General features: G+C 37.6%; 1 long non-coding RNA gene across 1 annotated transcript; it reads left to right on the forward strand.

Moving 5' to 3' along the window:
• The first annotated feature begins 206 nt into the window (after positions 1 to 206).
• Positions 207 to 10,483, forward strand: LOC113060695 (uncharacterized). Its single transcript, XR_003278282.1, has 3 exons — positions 207 to 493; positions 9,832 to 9,904; positions 10,279 to 10,483. It is a non-coding gene; the product is annotated as an uncharacterized LOC113060695 (long non-coding RNA).
• The last annotated feature ends 10,388 nt before the right edge of the window (positions 10,484 to 20,871 follow it).

The raw sequence follows: 20,871 nt of genomic DNA on the forward strand, positions 1-20,871 counted from the left end.
TTTGCGACTGAAAAATTCCATCAGCCCAGAATAATGTAACATACAGCAAATGACACATTAGCATATAATTGAGGATGCAGGATTTGAATGCTCTTTGGCCGCTGTCTCTCTCTCTTGCGAACTGAGACAGCCAAGTCACTAGTCTTGCCGTCTGGCCTGTTTTAATGCAATGTCACTCACATTGCACACTATGAAATGCCTGCTCGCAATATCCCATAATTTTTGGGCCATTTTATGAATACAAAAGCATTATACAAGTACATTTATTTTTCTCTGATTCATGTAATTACTCACTAACCAGCATGCTTTGCATATATGTGAAGTCTAAACTTCATTTTGTAGTTGGCAGCTAAGACTCTGCATTACGGTCCTTGTCCTTCCAGACTGCTGATGCGTTTCCTGTGCAGAATGCCAAGTCGACCCAGAACAGCAGGAGCAGCATCTCGCCCCCTCCGCCACGGCCCCGCCTCCTTCCACAACCCCCATCTCCATGGTAGGTTCCCATGGCAACCCCATCCTCTGCAGTTCCAGGTTTACGAGCCCTCTCTTCTGTTCAGTTTCTATCCACAGCAACAAAATGACACAATTGTACCTTTTGTATCCTGCAATTTCAGCCCTGCTGTTATTCAGAGACTGCTCCGATAAATCAGTGTTATCACTCGTTTACACCTGGGCTTCAGAATAAAATGTGCGGCACCCCACCCAAATGCAGCCACGGCAAAAACATTTTTAGGATTGTTTCTGTTTTTTTTTTTTTTTTTTTTTTGTCAAGAGTCAGTAATTGCATCCACCAATTTTGGTTCCAGTTTCTATGCGTTGAACTAAAATGTTGAACTATAAAAATGATCACACTATGTACTTCAACCTATCCGTCTGTCCGTGTTATGTAGACAGCGTGTTGAAGCCATTCAGGCTGCTGTTTTCTCCTCCTCTGAATCCGATGATGTAGACATGTAGTGAGTTTTCCAGAAAATGTGTATACTGTCTTGCCCGTACTTCTCATTAATATGCCATGTATTATAAAAAACTGCCATGTATTGTGCATGTTATTTTTTGACAGACATCAATTACGTGATATTCAAATAATGTGGATTTGATCATAAGGTAATGGTCATTTATTTCTAGCAAACCAATATTTAGTGTGTTAATTGATGCTCATGAGTGTGTTATGGCGATGTTTATATTCCAACCGACAGCCAGCTAGTTTTTGACAGACGTTATAATGTGCGTAAGAGGGAATTATGTTTGATTTTTGTAGTTATACGTGCTGGAGACATTCTAAATGCTTGAATATGAATGAATATGAATGAATATGAATGCTTAAATATTTTTGGTGATCATTATACTATTATTTTGTGGCTTAAATAAAGTACATGTCTCTCAGAAGCTGACATGATTGGCTTGTCAAGTTGTCACAAATTTTGTTGACTTTTCAAAATCAAGTACATTTTTTAAAAGGAAAGTGGTTTCAATGAAAAAAATTGTTTTTATTGTCTCTTGTTACAAAAATATTTAAGTTAAAATGCAGTCCCTGTTGTAAAAAAAAAAAAAAAAAAACAGTTGTTCCATACCCCTTTGCAGATAGATAGATATATAGATATAATTAAATTCACTCTGTACTAGATTTTGCAGATGATCTTGTAAACATCTTGTGGATGTGCCCCCATGCCCTCCTTTGCTTAATAACGCTCAGTTTATCATAAGAACAGAAAGTATTACTGTAAGAAAATCAATCGAAGCGCCTGATTAATAGTATTCTAGCGGCTGAATGTTTGACAGGAGCAGAGGTTTGAGTTTAGAGAGTCCCTCGTCAAGGCGAGCCTGCCAGAGCAGCATCTGCCGGCCCATGGAATGGATTTATGGAGCTCTCCGACAGATTTATTTTCAGGAGAGGATGAGAGGGAGAGACAGCCAAGGACCCTCGGTTGCCCACTTCGTGCTTCCCGAGAAGGAACGTGACACGTATACTACAGGGAAATATGCAGCAGTTCAGGCGAGATTTACACTGGGCTAGTGGAACAGTCACCTGTATTTGATCTTGAACTCATTTTAAAAAAATTATTCATAGTTTTATTCAAAAGGCATCCATTAATTTAATCAATAGTGACAGTAAATACATTACAAAATATTTATATTTCAAATAATTGCTGTTCTGTTGACTTCTATTCTTAAACAATACATATCACTGTTTCCACAAAACATATTTAGCAGTATATGGGAAATGTTGCTTGTGCAGCATTATAATATCAGCATATAAGAATGATTTATGAAGGATCATGTGACTCTCAAGACTGTAGCAATGATGCAGAAAATTCAGTTTTGCATCACAGAAAATAACTTGCATTTTAAAATATATTTAAATAGAACACAGTTATTTTGAATAGTAACAACATTTCACTGTATTTCAGTTTTGACTATTTTTCATCAAATTAATGCTGTATTTCAAAAACCTGACAACATTTAATACAAATTATCCCTTATATACAAATAATATATATGTCACCAGTCTGCTTTTTAAGAAGAATAAAATCAGTTTTGTAGTGAGACAGATGAAAATATTGCCAAAGCAAATAAATATCTCAACTACTGGCCAGTCAGCAAAAAAAACTCCTGATTGCTGAGGCCTGAAAGTGCTTCTGAATACCTTTCAGAAAAAAACAACAGTGCTCACCCTAATGGCTCATAGCAGCATTCCATAAAACATATTTATCATATTTATTCTCTGGAGCATCTCCCTTACAAAGACAGTTTGTTTTCCCCCTCATAATATACAGTCATTTAAATGCATCAAATATCTTTCAGTATCTTTCCTCCTCTCTCACAGCCCCCAGAGCGGGTTGATGCGATTACCATTGTTTCCATCCATGTTTGAGGATGCAGGACTGGTCCTGAGGCAGGTCAGGCAGAGCAAGAACGTTCTGGAAGAAAACCTGGAAAGCATTCTGACAGCCACAGATGGAGAGGTGCTTCACACGCAGTTAGTGGCACTGTCGAAAAACTGGTATGATGTGTCCATGCACAGAAAAGTGCAATAGTATAACACAGTATGTACACAACCCCCCCCCCCCCTCATTTTTCTTTACCACTTCATTTAAAAACTGTAGTATAAGAATACAGTGATCAGATAGCATCACTGAAACTTGGAACAGCCACTGTGCTTTCTCTGTAAAGGGTTGTATTTTTTTTTTTTTTTTTCATGAGTATCAGTGTTAACATCAGGGGAAAATCCAGCACAACAAATTGCTAGTTGTAAAGTGTAGCGCTGTAACAAATTTCCCCGTGCCTCTGAGAGCGCTGCTGGTTAACTTCTGCATGTTTTCATGCTTCTGAAAGTTTGGCTATGCTGAGGCGGTGAACCGGAATGCGATTTTGATTGACAGCTGGCCTCAGAGCACACTCCAGGCAGGAAAGGGCTAAGCCAAACGGAACCATCACCGTGATTGGCATCTGTCAGTGGAGGCCTCTACTCAGATGCTGCCAAAGTGGCACCCCATCTCAATATATTCCCCCTGTAACATCACATCTGAGAGCAGGGCATGCTACCGACTGAGGTTAATAGCTCTGGCATCGCATTAAACTCCACACAGAATATTATATTAACGTGTGGGGTTTTAATCAAATTTGACTGCTTGCCATTCTGCAAAGATTATCACAATTATAGCTTTTATGAACTATTAATCTTTAGGCAGTGTGTTCACGATTCAAAATCACCTTTCCATCAACCATTTTTCTTCTTTGTTGTTAATGTGAGTCGTCCATCAGTTCTAGTCATAATACAATTAATGGAAAAGTTTAATTAAAAGTGTAATTTTTGGAAGAATTTTTATGCAACAGTTTCACAGAGCAACCGATAAATGTGAAAAAAGGACCAAAAAATGATGTGCATTGTATTTTTTTCTTATTCCAACTCTTTTAAAATTATCTATATTATAGATAATTATTATTATTATTCGTAGTAGTTGTAGTGTTGATCATAAGAATGTTTCATAATTAATCATTTAATAATTAACAAAAATAATTATAATTATTATAGTAGTTGTTCTTGATAAAAATAACAATCATGATTACTGAAATTATTAGCAAATAAGACAAAATGAATAAGTGAAATTAACCTATAATTATAATAGCTAATAAAAAAAAGAAACTATAAAAATGTGTCATTCATTTCACACAAATTCTGATATTTTGTACTCATTTGTTAATTGGAATTAGTTTAGGTATGCCACTTTCATATTCAGGTCAGTCAAGTCAGATGTGAATCCCGGTCACAGTATGGTGTCGTCGGTACAGACTCACCTCCAGATTATGTCACAGTGAATTATAGTTCGCTTTTTTGTTTGCAGCTTTTAAATCGTATAACGCTTAGAGCCAGACGAAGCTGTTAGAGGGATGTTTTTTTGGATGTAGAGAGGAGTAACGCTTTATAGCAGGAGGTCAGACTCAATCTTCCCATTCTGCCTGCTCTCAATTTGACATTACCCCAGATCCCTCAGGCACAGAGCAGCTAATGGCTTGTGATACACCCATGAGCCATAGTCGCTGCCCACATCATGCACATTTCCAGAGATACAGAGATATAGAGACGTGACAACAGCAGAGTGCTAAAGCAGCAGTTTAAAAACTGAAATGGAGAAGGCCGCCCCAGGACTGCTGTCTGTTATATGAAGCGGAGACTGTGAGAACTGAATGGACAGCAGTCTTCCTACTCTTACCTCAGGCTCATTGCAATTTCAGTGCTGGAAAGATCCCAGGAAACCGTTTTTGATGCACAAATATTGCAATTAGCAGCCGACTGATTCACACTGGGCTACAAAAGTCTGAGGTCACTATAGTGAGCCTCTTTTATAATTTAGTACAACTTTGATCATTCCAAATTAAATTAACAACGTAACAAATTTAGTAGAAAGTTTAATTTGTGACTCCTGTTGTTTTAACAACATCAACATTCAAGCCGACATGATCAAAACCTGGTTTCCAAATTTAAATTAGTTTTTGAAACCCAGGTTTTCTGTTTTAATAGATTATAATAATGTTTATTATTATTATTATTATTATTTTATCAACAGCAATGAGTGTTGTTACTGATGACAATAATAATACAGATAAATAATAATAATAATAATAATAATAATGATAATAATAATTGATGCTAGTTTAATATCAGCAATTTTGGATATCTAATTTGCTAATAATTATAGCAAATTGCTAATGAAATACAGTTACAGTTATAATAATTAAACCTTAACAATAATAATAACTTTTTTGGTTGTTTCATGTGCTAATTATAATAACAACATTGGTTGTTGTTGTTGCTATTGGTATTGTATAATCCGTAGCATTTGCTCATAATTTTGCTTTTGTCTCACTTGCTAATAATAATAATGGAAATGTTTGTTGTTGATAATGATGATGATTATATTTTAGAACTGAGAGGGGTGTAATGTAAAAGTCACTTGAATCTAGCTTGTGCTCACAGTTGTAAATGAAGCAGTTCTTGGGAAATGACGTATGAGGTCAGCTTTGCCATGCGCCGCCCAGAAGTGAGAAACGCGAAAGCGCAGCAGTCGCTAATTAGAAGTATGAAACGAGGATTTGATATAAACTGGAGACTGGTTTTCCTTTGCTAAAGTAAGGAAACTTTGCTTCTTTGTTCCTGTAAACAAACATTGGTTTTCACGAGACTCACCGGTGCATGCGCAATGCTGTCCTCCATACGTCATTCACCCGGAACTGCTTGCGTTTTACAACCGTGAGCGCAAGCTAGATAAAAGTGATTATTACGTTTTGAATATGATTATTTTTCTTACAAAAATGCGACGATTCACAACAGGAGGCCTTTGTTCACCCTCACTTTTTTTTATGGATGGGCGCTTTTAATTTAACTTCTTTTGGATTGATGCAATGCAACACCATTAAACTGCTTGAAAGATCAAATACATTTTTTTATTTAACTTTCATTTTTGGGTGAACTAACCCTTTAATATTTTAATATCATTTTAAATATAGAATACATAACACTGATGTGAAATGTGTTCTGTATTTAATATTTACATGAAATTATTTTGTGACTGTTTGTTTTGTTGACATCGTGCCTTTGTTTTACACTGAAAGCTTCACCACAGCCCACCTCTCAAACCCGTCTCAGTATCCAAACATCTCAACCAAAATGTCAGCCTCAATGTTAATTGTCTCCAAAATGGCAGGCGCAATCAGCCCGGCGTGTGCATGAAAACACAAACTCGCTGATAGATGCGGATGTCTCTCCCTGCTCTAATGGCTTTGATCTTTTCCTCTGCTGAAAGGTCGCAGGGATTGAGGTGCCAGATGCTGTTCTGCTCTCCTCTGTTCACCGGTTTCGCCCGTGCCGTGCTTTATATGCAGGGCTTGATGGATCCATTCATTTGAGGAAGTGACACTGCAAAACGAGTCTGAAGTTCGATTTTATTCCCGCCATCCATCGTGATGAAATATTAATGAGGGAATTTGCAAATGTGGAACTTTCAGATGTTTTTTTATTCTTCTTCATTATACACCACGGCCCCCCTCCGAAAAAGTTACACCTCACACTTGGGTAAAGGCAATATTTTCTCAGTTTGAGTTTCAATGGCTTTGTAATTGTAATTATCCCATGTGCTGAAAATCTCATGAAGGGTGTTGCATAATTCAACAGATGGCGGAGACTTCGGGTTTTGGAGTCAGTAGTGAGATTTATCACTCCTCTCGCTGCTTTCGAAACTGGCTTTCTTGATGTTTCCTGCCGTCTCTCGGCTCATAATAGTTATGACTCCTTTCCGTTAGTAGCTGAGGCTCTGAGTTCGACCTGTATTACATTCAAGTTTCCCGTCGACTTGCATCATAACTTTCTGATGAAAAGACCGGCTTATTATCGAGTTATGTAATTGGTAGTTGTGTCAACTGCTCCTCAAAGAGCACTTGATGATTCTGGTAATTACCCTGAGAATTACATCCGTTATTAACCTCAGAGATTATGTGCTATTATTGTTCATCAGGGATTAAGTGTTTGGGTCTGACGTCTGCTGAAGTCACTGATTTCTAGACTGTTACGCTCCTGATATTGTGTCGAGTATTTCTCATTTCTCTTCTGTTTTACTTGCTTTTGATCTTGCTGTACTTTAGCAATACAGTACCCGTCATATAAAAACAAAAAAATTTCACCCAGAAATGTAAATTCAGTCATCATCATTTGAATTGCCATTGGTTATAAATTTGTGTTGCAAATGCATGCTCAAACCTGATTTTTAAATATTCTATTCTTGTTCTTATATTTGCCGATCAGCAGTAATTGAGGCTTCTTTTATCAATTTCTGGAGCCTCCAAGAGTTTTTACTTGCACTCATTTCATTCTCTCCAGATCTCTCGTGAATTTATCACTTTTTTGTGGAGAGAATGTGAATAAAGCAAGGTGCTAAATAGTCTTTACGGCTCATTTTCCACTTTTTCTCCTACCGAGAAGCCTAAATTTACTGGATAATAAGGAGTTTACAGGGGCTCAGTTGAAGAACAGTGAAGAAAATGGCAGGTAGTCTAAAGAGGTTAATTGAAGGTCATTCTCGCCTCTTGAATCAATTGTGCTCCAATTGGAATCACAAGTGTCTTCGAGCATCATCTGATTAGGTGAATCCATCACATGGTAGACACTCAGGAGGCATCGGCGCTGTGACAGGGCTTTTATGGGCAGCCAGGGCCTTCATCTGAGAGCCGGTTTGTGTCGAGAGCGGCTTGTGAGATTCTGCGGGCAGCTGTGTGTGTCCGTGGATCAGTGAGTCCTTGTGTCCTTTGTTTTTTTATGGCTAACTGTTTGTGTGTATGTTTGTGGACAGGGTCCATTGGATGTTGGGTAAAGATCAGTAGAGCTTCATTCTCTTGTGCTTTTTTTGTTGCCATGGCCAGCTGTTGTAGGTCTCAGCCCAGGCAGAATCTGCACTGCTGTGCCACTTTCTACCATATATATATATATATATATATATATATATATATATATATATATATATATATATATATATATATACAAACACACACATGTTTATTTCTAGTTAAGTTATTAAATATTTTTTTGTTTTATTATCATTTCATATAAATAATAATAATAATAATTATTATTATTTAATAAATCTTATCTTTTTTTAATCATCTTTTTTTATTTCTAATAATTTTCTGTATATTTTTATCTGTTTTAATAAAAATGTTAATAAGAATAAGAATAATTATCTTTTTTCAAATCATTATATTAGAATATATTTTTACACTACTTTTATTTTTATTTATTTTAATTTTTAAGTTATTTAAAACATTTTTCTTTTAATATTATGTATATTTTTATTTAAAAGGAAGTTTGTTAGTAATAATACTTATTATTATGTCTTGATACTTTTTTAAACAGTTGAATTTTTTTTTTTTTAAATATCTTTTTCTAGTCTTCAATTTTTTTATGTTCTATATCTATTTTAATATAAATATTAATAATAACCACAACAATTCTAATGTTATTCTTATTGTTGTGCATTCAGTTATTTAATTATTGTGTGTTTTATTTGTATTTTACACACACACAAACACACACACACACACACACACACACACACACATATATATATATATATATATATATATATATATATATATATATACCTTTTTATTTTTTACCAGTAGGTGTGTTCCCTGGGAATTGAACCCACACCCACAGGAACACTGTTTATTAATTTTATTTTATTTTTGACGTAGCATGAACTCTAGTGTGCCCTTAAACACAAACCCACTTAAGCACAGGCACAGGCATTTTTCAGCTCTAATAAACTCTCTGCACAGAAATTCAAAGATGAAAAGAGGAAAAAGGAAGCAAGCATTAGATACATGAGCTGTTTGTCGGTTCAAAGCAGCAGTTGGACGGCATGCTGGGATTGTCACTCGTCTCCTCATCTCTATGATTTATACAGTGAAATAAGTGATGCAGAGTTGGGCTAACAGGCCAATAGACAGCAGGGCATTAGCATAATGTGTGCAGCGGAGAAACGCTGGAAGACTGTTGCGTCTTTAAACACAATATGCCACATTTAGATAAGCTCTGCCTGCAGATGGCTTCCTTCATTGGCATTGGGAATCTCAGACATTTGGGATATGAAAATAAGAAAAAGCATGCTAACCGAAGTCTGGCTAACTGTGTTTGTTTTTGTCCCTGTTTATGGCATTATATGCAAATAAGGCAAATCTGGTTTCCATTCAGTTAATTTAGAAGATGTAGAAATTAATCTTATGGTTGATCGTTGGATGCACACTTTTTGTTCACGTTTTGAGAGAAACATTTTTTTGTAGAATTTTTTTATTAATAGAAAGTTAAGAGGACAGCACTTATTTGAAATAGAAATGTTTTGTAAAATAAATATTTTTGTTATCACTTTTGAGCATATTAGTGCATTCTTGTTAAATAAAAGTATTAATAAATTTTTTTATAACTAAATAAACAAATTATTAAAATAAACCCGGCCTTTTTGAATGAACTGCACACCATCAATCCATTTAAATTCTCTTCATTTAGCTTGACTTTATTTAGCAATTCATGATTGAAGATTCATGTTGATTCATTCCCTTCCAAATACTAAATGAAATTCACAGCTTGAGGTACTGTAAATTCATCTCTAAAAGTAGCTGAAAATTGACCCTGAAAGCACTAGAATGAGTAAACGTGCCTGCAGCAGCACACCAAGGTTTCCCATCAGAAAAAGTAGCTCTGTTGCTCGATTTTATAGATGAATAGTGTTTTTTCTGTCATGTCTTTGAAGACGTTGACGGCCTGTCATGTGTCTCGTCCTGTAGAGACGTCCATGAAGAGCAGAGGATAAAGAAGACAGTTGATGCCTGGATCAATACACTCAGCAAGGAGATTCAGGTGAGTTGAACTGAAAGATTTAGTTTCTTTTTCAGCCTTCAAATACAATCTGGTGTTTCTGCACAGTCTGTTCATATTCTTTGTTCTCCAAAATACTGTTTTAAAAGAGAAAATATTTGAATAGTCATTAGTGCTTTCTGCCTTTGATAATGCTTGGCATTGAACAGAGGTCTGCTATTACTTTTCCAATTATCGTTTGTGATCATTTCCCTGGCAGACAATAAAACGGACCAAAAACTCACCACATAACACTTCGAACGTTTTTGCTTTTTTTTTTTTAGCTTATATTACAATGCACAATCCACTGAGCACACATTCAAGTGTTTCTGACCACAAGGTCATCTGTCTCTTTCTCCTTCTCTTTGTCTTGGCAGGATGAGGATTGTGGAGAGGAGCGATGCTGCAGTCTCTAAAGTGGTGCAGCAGGGCCAGGGGAGCAGGAGCGGACGTGTGGCTGGTCCGAGAGGAAGAGGGGGAAGTGAAACCTCTGCAGCAGATAAGAAAACCTCTCTGAGAGGCTCAGTTAGAGCGCAAGCAGCAAACACACTGGCACACTGCAAACAACCCGCTCTGTCTGTCAGAAGCAGACCTGAAGGGAAGCCAGAGTCGTGAGCTGGATTATATCAGTGTTATCTAATGCAGTGCCAAATGTGTTCAAACGATGAACAGTAAACTCCTCTGATGATCTGTTTTAATACCTAATGAGCTGCCTACATAGACATCATACTCCTGACTACTCCAGATAGTAGGCTGTGAAATAAGATACCTCATTTTGATCAAATTCAAAATTTATCCACAGCGCTGATGGATGGAAGAAAAAAGAAAAAGTCGTGACATTTGCCAAGTATGGTTACCCATACTCAGAACTGGTGCTCTGCATTTAACCCATCCAGGTGCACACATACAGCAGTGTGAAGTAAACACACCGTGAACACACACCTGGAGCAGTGGTCAGTTATAGATCCAGCACCCGGGGAGTAACTGGGGGTTCAGTGCCTTGCTCAAGGGACTTCAGTCATGGGTACTGAGGGTGGAAGAGAGAGCTTTTCATTCACTCCCTCCCACCTACAACTCCTGCTCGCACCGCGACTCAACCTTCTGGTAACTAGTCTGGCTCTCTAACCATTAGACCACATCTGCCCCTCTAAAAGATGGCAGTGTCTTCAGACTGTTTTACTTGACAAAGCATGTTTAAAAATGTTGCTTGTAAGGGATTTAGGATGTCTGTGGAAAATTTGAAGGAAAAACAAATACACAAAATGTATGGTTTAGGAACACTATTGGGAAAAAATTAAATGCAATGAACCATGATTTTTATTTGGTTAAAACATATCGCTCTAATAGTGGATAGAAAAAAAATACACTTAAGACATAAGATAAATATAGTTCCAATAAATGTATGTATGTATTATTTAATACATAAAACATTTATTTATTTATTAGATTTTTTTGCTTTTAATTTACTATGCATGCATGCATCTAAGAATCTACTGTATATTTAATTTTCAATTTATTATTAACAATTAATTATTGCGATTAACTAGAATAGAAGTATTAAATGATAGATAGACAGACAGAGAGACAGATTATATATGTGTGTGTGTGTGTGTATATATTGAAGGGTTGTGAGTTCGAGTCTCGGGCCGGCAGGAATTGTAGGTGGTGGAGTGCATGTACAGTTTTCTCCACCCTCAATACCACGACTTGGGTGCCTTTGAGCAAGGCATTGAACCCCCAACTGCTCCTTGGGCGCCGCTGCACACTGCTCCGTGTGTGTGTGTGTGTGTACGCACGCACGCACTTCGGATGGGGTAAATGCAGAGCACGATTTCTGAGTATGGGTCACCATACTTGGCTGAATGTCATGTCACTTTCACTATTGTTAGCTAAAACATGAACATTAGAAATAAACCAGATTGTCATAATCACTTAAATTTAAGCATATTTATTATTAAATATAATAATAAATTGTTGAATTCCTTTCAGCTTTACAACAGACAGCTATTATTTGCTGATACCATATAAAAATAAGAATATAAGAACAATAAAAATATAAGATCATGGCATTAAAAAGTAAAAAAAAAAAACAAAAAAAAACAGACTTGCTGTATGAGGCCTCATTTTGGTTTGGATGCTGCCTATGTAGGCAGTAGATTATGATTATAATACACTAGAGCTTTATAATTGGCTATTTGGCTGTGGTCCAAATCATCTGTCTGTTCTATTGAAACTGATGTGAACTGTAGGATCTGCTAACCTGTTTGTTTGCAGTGTTTATTCCTGTATGTGTTGTTGACTTAGCACCGTGACCTGACAAGCTCACAACACTCCCAATATGGCCCATCTGGATGTAAACACTGTAGCTCAATACATCTCTGTGTCTCAGTGGCATTTCCTCTAAATGAGCCGCTTTGAGTACCCATATGTTGCCAGGACACTAATTTGCTAAATATAAAGAGCGAGAAGACGAGAGGCAGGCCTGTGTTATCTGTGTTTGGCACAAGCCTGGTCCTGTTAATGGCCGTCCATGTTGCCTGGTGTTTGTGTGGATGTTTCTAACCTAGCAACACTTCCAGTGGTTATCTGAAGGTTACTGTGTGTGGAGGCCGTTCAAGCATTTAATTGCTTACAAAAGGTTGAGTGTTATTTTGCTGGAGACACTCTCAGGTTTGTCATGAGCTTTAGATGAAACTAGATGAAATCCATATGGCAATACCTCACTTTACATAAGCGAAGTTATCATTTTCTACTTTTCAAACATACTGTAGATATGAGTGTTTGTGGTTGTGAAACCCGTTATTTTAAACTGTAATAAAATGTCATGATATTGTTTTGTTGTTGTTGTTGTTTTTACTGTAATTTTGTTCTAATAAATGCAGCTTTGGTGAATGGAAGTGGCTTCTTTCTAAAACATGAAGTAATTGTTATACCATAGATGTTGGATAACATTATATATTTTACTATGTTTACCATCAATGTAATGAATTCATAATATAGTTTACCTTTTTAACTATAGATAGTTATATACTATATACACTATAGAGTGTTCTGTACCATAGTATATTGTGTCATGTTTACCATGCATACAGTATAATATTTCACAGTATAAAATGCCATGTTTGCTAAAACTTGAGGGGTGTACATTATTCTTTCAGGCTCAGACGGTTGGGATAAAATCTCTGGATGATCAGGAGTATCATATGGAAAAGCCCTTTATGATGGCCATCGACGAACACTTAAAAAAACCCTTACCTTCGATTCAACTCCCCCACACCAAAATCTAATCCGCAACGACCTAAATTAGTAGACTGTCAAAGGTGAGGGAAAGGTCCTCAGTTAGAAATGATTAAGTCATTCTTTTCTTTTATGTTTTCTTACATTATAGTACTATATTTTTAATAGGGGAATTTGTTTGGATGTACTGCCTAGCAACTCGTAAAAAACTCTTTAATAAACAACAGACCTCCCCTATTTTTGCATTTTCTGTACAGGTTCTTGAATGTTACTTGTCCCTCCCTTTTCATTCTCTCAAACAGGGGTGAAGATGAAGTCATCTAAAACCCAAACTAGTCAGTTTGTGGATGATGGTCCTGCCCTCAGTCTTCAGTCTCTGAGCTCCATTTCCTGTTCAGCTCCACTGATCCTGCCCAACCGCAGCAGCCTGGCTCTCCAGTGCGAGGTTACCTCATTCCCATGGCCATCCCTTTAGGTAAGCCACCATTAGTAAGAGTAGCAATCACTCAGAATCACTGCTAGGTCTGCATGATTAGAAAAAAATCTAATTGTGATTTTTCTCATAAAAAAAAAAAAAAAAAAACATTTAAAATGCATATTTGCTGTGTTTGTAAATTTTGTGATTAAATGTCAATATGGCTAAATAATAATAATAACCATCATCATGATCATCATTATTATTATTAAACAAAAATGTAATTATTGCTAAATAAAAACAATATATCTATATATATATATAATAATAAGAAAAATAACATCATAATACTTAATTTCACTAATAAAATATTTAGTCTTAACTTCATTTTCAGATGTTTAACCTTTGAACCTTTATTTTGATGAAAAACCGCAGAAAGCCCTTTATGCTTCTCTTTTGGTGATAAACGCTTTTCATCACAAGTATGGGAAGATGGTTGGGGCATGTTGTGTTCTCAAATGCATGACCCAGACTCAGAGCAGATGCAGAGAGTATCATATTTATTTGATAAAATCGCAACCTTTGTGATTTGATAATTACACTATGCCAAATCGCAATTTTGGTTGCATTTCAAATAATCATGCAGCCCTATTCATTGCTATGCCTTTTCTTATATACTGCAGGGGTGCAGCTAAATTGGATGTAATGGGAGTTGTATATGACCTTATGATTTTGCATCAGGATTTTGTCTGTGATGCCAAAAAATCCTTAAAATACACACACAATTGATGACGCCATGTAAACCTCTGACTTCTGAAACAAAGACGTCTGACACTGCATGAATGGTTGCGACAGCCTCCACATGCTGCAGTCATAAAGCGCCTCTCCTCCGGCTGGCTCTGAGCACACGCCAGCATTAAAGAATGGACTTAATTAGGCAGACATTTCAGCGGTGTGAGTTTAGCTCTTAATTACGGCTGCCTCTCCACTCGTTAAAAGCCTTCCTATGCCGCTCTCGTTTAATCACTGCACTGTCTGTCAGGGACTTTTAATGCCTTTCTATTACACTCTCATTTTCCCACTTCCAATCACTGCGAGCTTCGTCTCAGGTCCGACCTTGTGCAGTTGGAGGTAATTCTGTTTATTAGCCTGAACAGCCGTATGAATGAAAACACCGTCATGCTTTACAAGGGCACTTTTTAGAGCAGTAATTGCAAATAGCCAATTGAAATATTCTTGAAAGCGTTCATATCATGAGTTGATTAGTTACTTATATCCTGTCCCCTCTTCCTTTTGAGGATTATGACCTCCTGGCACCAAAACGATTAGCATTAGTTTGCTAACAGCTGAATTGCTGTCGTTATTTTATTAAAACTGTTTACAGTATTCAGATGTTTCCCAAATTGTGGCTCAGGGTATTGCGAATGAAATGAACTAGCAGAAAATGGCCTAGTAATGTTTGAAAAGGCAGGTGGGCATTTTGTGGGCTGTTGCCTGTATGCTGGACTGACCTCTGGTCCGAGCTACGCTAGAGTGAACAAAGACTCGCTAATCGCATCTGCAATGCAGTGGCCCTGATCGCTGTCATAGACACTGAACTCCCTTCATGGTCATACTGAAGTTTCTTTTCACTACTAGATGCATTATTGGAATTCTTCTAAGGAATAACTGCAGCTACTGTGCTGTTGTAATGTTTTTAAAATATTAGAATTAAACATTGGCCTTTTTTCACATTTATGTAACACTGATGTTAGTGCATGTGTCTGAAACAGACAGCTACTGCAGAATTGTTCCTGAAGTGACAAGAAGTGCGGACCCTTAGACTTAGAGTATGACAACCTACTAACTAGACCAGTGTCATCCGTGTGGCTGTTCTATTTGCCGTCACACTGAATGTGTGAATGAAACCCAAGCGGGAAAGTTCCAGACTCTCATTAGAAACCTCCCAGCCACTTCTATATTAGTATCTGTGAAGGAGAGAGTCCAGATCGGGCCAGGATGGATTGGATTGACTCGCCAAGGCTCAGACTGGGTCTCTGGGGGGCTGTAGATTAGAGCTGGCTTAATTTCCCTCTCTTCCGTGACTCCGGGAACACCAGTGGGAATTGCGGAGCGCCCCATGGGAATGGTGAGAGAGCCTTTCATCTGCTGCAGATGTTCAGTGCGGCTCATCCACAGACGGCCCCCGAGTTTCCGTTACACGCAAACGACAGCAGGAGCTCTCTGCAAATCTGCTTAACAAGTTCTGCACTCCGAGAGTAGAAAGTGACAGTCAAATCATTACAGCAGCGATCAAGAGAAGTCAGAGTTTATACAGTTTACAGCAGCATTCCCATTTTCAGTCTAACTCAGGAGCTTTTATGGCAAGGCAAGTTTATTTATATAGTACTTTTCATACACAATGGTAATTCAAAGTGCTTAACACAAAAGAAAGCAAAATAGCCATGAAGAAAAATAAAACAAAAATAAAAACAAGCAATTTTAAAACTTTGGAAATTATTTAGAAATGGACTTATTTAAAACAAATTTAAAACAGTTAAAAATAAAAAAAATGATTTTACATAAAATACAGTGAATACGTAAAATACAGTGCAATTGGTTCGGGCATCGTCCAGTGCTCATTCAATAAATGCACAGCCAAACAGATGGGTTTTGATTCTAGATTTAAATGTGACTAGTGTTTTAGCACATCAGATCTCTTCTGGAAGCTGATTCCAGCTGCGGGAGGCATAGTAACTAAAGGAGGACTCCCCTTGTTTTGTGTGAACCCTTGGTATTTCTAACTGACTCCATCCTAATGATCTGAGTGCTGTTAGATTTATATTCAGCGAACATATCTGCAATATATTTCAGTCCTAGGTCATTTAGTGACTTATATACGAGTAAAAGTACTTTAAAATCAATCCTAAATGTATTTATGATACTTTTTCTTTTTTTAAATAATAACAGGGTTGTTCTGTCTATATCTATCCATCTGTTCATTGTTGTCTTTCTTTCTGTTCATCCATCCATCCATCATTCTGTCAATCCATTCATCAGTCCATCCATCCATTGTTCTAGCTTTGATTTACCTATCGTTCTATCTATCATTATATCTCTTTCCATCCGTCATTCCGTCTGTCTATCCATCCATCCCTTGTTCTATCTATCTATCTATCTATCTATCTATCTATCTATCTATCTATCTATCTATCTATCTATCTATCTATCCATCCATCCATCCATCCATCCATCCATCCATCCATCCATCCATCCATCCATCCATCCATCCATCCATCCATCCATCCATCCATCCATCCATCCATCTGTCAGTTTAATTCCTCTTCCTTTCATTCAAATTTGAATTGCAATTAATTCTCAATTCATTTCTGAATTATGCACAACCATGTATAATGAACCATCTTTTTATTTTCTTCTCCAAATGTGTTATTGATAAAAAAAAAAAAAAAAAAAAAGGAATGGAGATGCTTTGATGGCTCTGAGGTGAATTCCTATACTTTATTGATTGTATACGAAATTGCTCTGGTATTAGCCACAGTGGTGAAGATGTGACTTCATTTGTTGCTTTAAATTGATGTGGTTGCAGAAGCGGGGGGGGGGGGGGGGTGCGCACATATTTAAGTTCATTTATTTAGTTTGAATCATCTCATCATCGCTCTCTCCATCTTCTTTCCCCGGTCTTCTGCTGCAGTGTCCTCAGATCCAGGAAAGTCAGTGATTTACATGTTCTTGGATGTTTTCCCAAGCAGTTTATAGGCTGTGAATTCTGTCCCTTCATTCGGGTCTTTGTTTCCTTGCACGCCTTGTGGCTTCTCTGGTTTGTGAATAGCCCATAATATCATCCCTTACTGTCCATCACTGTGCTAATCAGTCCGATCTGGTTTCACATTTCAGAGCGCACACTCTCTTGAGGTTCTGGAATACAAATGCCTCTTTTCAAGCTTTCCTTCAGCAGAACCCACATGTTTGCTATCAGAAGTATTTGTGCATTCCAGATGAGTCAGTGCTTCTTGCTCCCGAGCCACTGTTTGGATGCCCTTCAGCAACATTATGGAAATCGTAAAGCTAACGTTTCCCCTGCTTTGCATGGAAGGCTGGGAAAAACAGATTTTGGAGCTCGCAGCAGATTTATGCTAATGTCATCCTCCTCGTTCACCTTTAATGTGCCGAGGCCAGACTCACGTCTATGTAATGGGGCATGTGTGTCTATAACTTGCCTTCCTGCAAACGGGGATGATGCAAACCCTCTCTACAGCACTCTGGCTGAACCTGAAAGTCTCACGGCCACCCTGCAGAACAGATGCCAAACATGTTGGCATCCTGTTCAGCCAGATGTGTGCAAATGTGTGTTTTGGGCTGACACAGCACTTTAAAGTACCGTGGATGTCCTTTGCAATCGCTCTGCGGTGTGTTGAGAGATGAAGTAATGAATAGGTGTGTGTGTGTGGGCTCCATCTGCAGGAGTGCGTCTGTCTTTAATATCCCTCTTGCGTGAGTATTAGGGTCACGTTGTGCCCTTGCCTGTAAACAGCGTGTCGATGTTATCTACGCTGCATCAGGACGATGGATGTGCAGACTTTAGAGGTTTGGCAGAGGCGCGTTTAAGATGCCAGAGTTTATTCCCTGTGTACTCACACATCCAGTGGAAAATGGCTGATGGAGAATTTGTGTTTAATGTCACTTCTGGTTGTTCTAATAATATTTCACCCTGCAGACATGTTCACGTACCCTCAATGCCTGAATAAAAAGGTGACTTTTTTCATTTTTGAGTCTGTAGGTAAGTAAATAAGCAATCATTGAATAGATAATTTTATTTAAAGCAAATTGTACATCAGGCATAGGTGTCCAAATTCTGTCTCGGATGTCTGTTTTCCTGCAGAGTTTAGCTCCGACCTTAATTAAACACACCTGAACCAGCTAATCATGGTCTTATTAGGCATACTAGAACCATCCAGGCAGATGTGTTGAGACAAGCTGGTGCTAAACTCTGAAAGACACTGGCCTTCCACGACGAGTTTGGAGACCCCTGACTTCAGGCAATGCAACTTGTATTTTTTACATGCCAGTACTTTCTGAAATGCATTTCATGATGCAATGTAAATGCGTGTTTTAAGAAAAACTATAACTGTTTTGTCACTTTTCCAGATCATCAACCACTTCTCCATGTATCTCTGTAGGGAAGCCCAGAGTGAATGATGAGGCCCCGATATATACTAAGAATTAATTTAATTTTAAAATGAAAATAAATGCAGTATAAGTTAATTTAATTTAAATGCATTTTAAAAATAAACAAATAAATAATACATTTTTAAAGCTTGGTGAGCATAAGAGACTTCTTTCAAACAATAAAAAATCTCACCAACCACAGACTATTGGATGATAGTGTACTGTATGTTTGTTGCATGATGCTGAACCACTCTGCCCACAATGAAATGTCATATGTGCAAAAATCATATAATACAACAAATATATATTTTGTGAGTCAGATTTTCACTTTCCTATTGCAAGCTCAATGTGTATTGTTCAACATGCTGTTTTTAATAAAATAGATTTGTGTTTTGTTTGCAGGTCCAGGTTGGTGTGAACATTGAGCGTGCTCGGTGTATGTCCCTGATTCCAGCCGAAACCATCCTTCCTCCACCTTCAACCTATGTTAAACCCAACCTTATTATTTGAAAATGAAAAAGTTATGTTGGCCTTAGTAGCACTTCTCCCTATTTCAGTCTCAGTTTTGTACTAAAGCAATGGCTAATACTTCTGCAGACCTTTAGATTTATCATACATCCAGAAAATACGTCATGTAACATGCACATTTGCTTGTGTGTGTTCATACACCAGCTGGCCTTGGATGGATATTATGCCATTAGATGTTGGCTGTGCTCCAGTGTGTTGTACTGCTATAAGGGTTGGTTTTGTTCCAGTTTTCCATTTCTCATCGAACTGCCATTGATTTTTGCCAAGCCATGCATGCTTTTGCGTTTGTGCTCTCAGAACCTGCTCGAGCGGATGAAGATGGATGAGGTGTATGCGTTTGCGTGTGTGTATGGAGCTGAATGTATAATGTTTCAGGGGGGGCTTTTGCCGGCAACGTTTTCCGCTCGTACTCGTACTCCTCCAATCCCAACCTCAGCCATTCACATCTGGTTGCTAGGCAACAGATGCAGCTCCGTTGCTTTTCTGTGGGTTCGTTAGCAGATTCTGAGCAAGCGTCTGGGAGGACAAAGCTTCTCTGTGGTCTGCCTGCTGATGTTAGCATCAGAGCAGTCGTTACAGCTCTCTGGAAGTAAGTATAGATACGCATCTATATTCAGACTAGAATCTGTGAAATTAATTTGTGGTTTCCTTCTGACTGTGCATTGAGGTTGAGTTCACAATTAATCACATCAAAAATACAATTTTAAAATAAAAATGAACACATTTTAAAACTTAATGCATTTCTATATACATAAATATATGTTTTTATTTAAAAAAATGTTAATAAAGCTTTAGACTGTTTTTAGAATATTGTAAGGAAATAAACTATCATGTTTAATATAGCTTGTGTGTGTACAGGGTTGTGCATAATTCAGAAATTAATTGAGAATTAATTGCAATTCTAATTTGAATGATAGATGGATGGATGGATGGATGGATGGATGGATGGATGGATGTGTTCTGGTCTGCCAGCTCAACATGGCTGCGTTCAGCACTCTGTCTGTACCCAGTTAATGCCCATGACTCATCAGACTGGCAGACCCCAGATTCTACACAAAGACACGGGCAAGGACAGACACACAAACTAGGGATGCACGATAATATCGGCACAATATCGGTATCGGTCGATAAAAGCTTAAAATGACCATTATCGGTATCGGCCGATATGAATATTTCTGCCGATGAGCCAAACCGATATTCTCCAAGTGAAATAATTGACCTGTTTTTCAGATGTGAATGTCTGTCTACATTTGTAAAATAATACATTTATGGTAGAATCAGTACAGAAGAGATACATGGATTTCTCTTCAGTAAAATTAAAGTTTAAATATATCAGTATATATTTATATATATATCGATATCGGTATCGGCATCGGCCAAAATTATTTTGAAAATATCGGCATATCGAATATCGGCCAAAATCCAATATCGTGCATCCCTAACACAAACCTACAGATCCTACCGACACACTTTGAATCATACACATTACTCCCACCAGGCCTGAGGCCTGTCAAACAGAGGGAATTAAACATGACTAAGTCTCACAGTGTTCGTGTTCTTTGTAAACTTTTCGAGTGCATTGCAGTCACCACTGCCTCATATTTTTACAGAACCCAATGTTGTT

This window comes from Carassius auratus, chromosome 42 (genome assembly GCF_003368295.1).
Source record: "Carassius auratus strain Wakin chromosome 42, ASM336829v1, whole genome shotgun sequence".
Lineage (NCBI taxonomy): Eukaryota > Metazoa > Chordata > Actinopteri > Cypriniformes > Cyprinidae > Carassius > Carassius auratus.